Genomic DNA, 1,082 nt, shown 5'->3' on the forward strand with positions numbered 1-1,082 from the left:
CGATTGGCGTAGTTTCTTTTTTTAACAAATGCAAAAACAACTACAAACAACCTTTCAATGTTGATGAATGAATCCTCATTGGTATCTAATAACACGTTTCAGTTTTCACCGTCATATTAGAGAATATAATAACAAAAAAACCCCTTAATTGTCAGTTGCGGGACAATTTCGTAAATAGCAACTAAGTTTCGTTTGAATGATCATATAAAGCGAAATTAAACAATCATGATCAAATTGCGTCAAGAAGTGGGTGCAAATCCCGCCATCTCCACCATTTGGATCTGTGGTGTAATGGATGACATGCCTCTCTGTCTAAGAGGAGATAGCGAGTTCGATTCTCGTCAGGTCCGCCACGGAGGAGTAGCGAAGTGGTTAAACGCGTCTGACTGTAAATCAGATTCTTTTTAGATACGGGAGTTCGAATCTCTCCTCCTCCACCATTTGCTGGTTTAGCTTAATGTGGCAAAGCACCCGTCTTGTAAACGGACGAGTACAGGTTCGAGGCCTGTAACCAGCACCATTAGCAGATGTAGTTTAATGGTAGAACTTCAGATTTCCAATCTGACTATGGAGGTTCGATTCCTCTCATCTGCTCCATATAGAGCCATAGCTTAGTGGTTATAGCGCTCGCTTTATAAGCGTGAGGTCTTGGGTTCGATCCCCAATGGCTCTACCATTTTGGGGTGTCGCCAAGTGGAAAGGCAGTGGTTTTTGGGACCACCATTCGCTAGTTCGAATCTAGCTACCCCAGCCATTATCGGAAAGTAGCTTAGATGGAAAAGCACTCGGTTTGGGTCCGAGAGATCATAGGTTCAAGTCCTCTCTTTCCGACCATTTTTACCCACGTAGCTCAATTGATTAGAGTAAGGGTGTTCTAAGCCTTAGGTTGGAGGTTTGAGTCCTCCCGTGGGTACCATTTTTAGGGGTATAGTTTAAAGGTAGAACAAAAGCCTTCAAAGCTTTTGGTGTGGGTTCGAGTCCTACTATCCCTGCCATATAAGGAAAGGAGGAAAAAAATATGGAAAATAGAATAGATAAAATTAAACGAATGTTTGCTGTTGACGATGAAGTGTCACGTTGCG

General features: G+C 42.5%; 3 non-coding genes across 3 annotated transcripts; all 3 read left to right on the plus strand.

Annotated features, from left to right (window-relative positions):
- Positions 1 to 354: 354 nt before the first annotated feature.
- Positions 355 to 437, plus strand: Trnay-gua (transfer RNA tyrosine (anticodon GUA)). The gene has a single exon. It is a non-coding gene; the product is annotated as a tRNA-Tyr (tRNA).
- Positions 438 to 523: 86 nt separating this feature from the next.
- Trnag-ucc (transfer RNA glycine (anticodon UCC)) lies at positions 524 to 594 on the plus strand. The gene has a single exon. It is a non-coding gene; the product is annotated as a tRNA-Gly (tRNA).
- A 6-nt stretch (positions 595 to 600) lies between these two features.
- On the plus strand, positions 601 to 673 carry Trnai-uau (transfer RNA isoleucine (anticodon UAU)). Its single transcript has one exon. It is a non-coding gene; the product is annotated as a tRNA-Ile (tRNA).
- The last annotated feature ends 409 nt before the right edge of the window (positions 674 to 1,082 follow it).

This window comes from Styela clava, unplaced genomic scaffold, assembly GCF_964204865.1.
Source record: "Styela clava unplaced genomic scaffold, kaStyClav1.hap1.2 HAP1_SCAFFOLD_196, whole genome shotgun sequence".
Classification (NCBI taxonomy): domain Eukaryota; kingdom Metazoa; phylum Chordata; class Ascidiacea; order Stolidobranchia; family Styelidae; genus Styela; species Styela clava.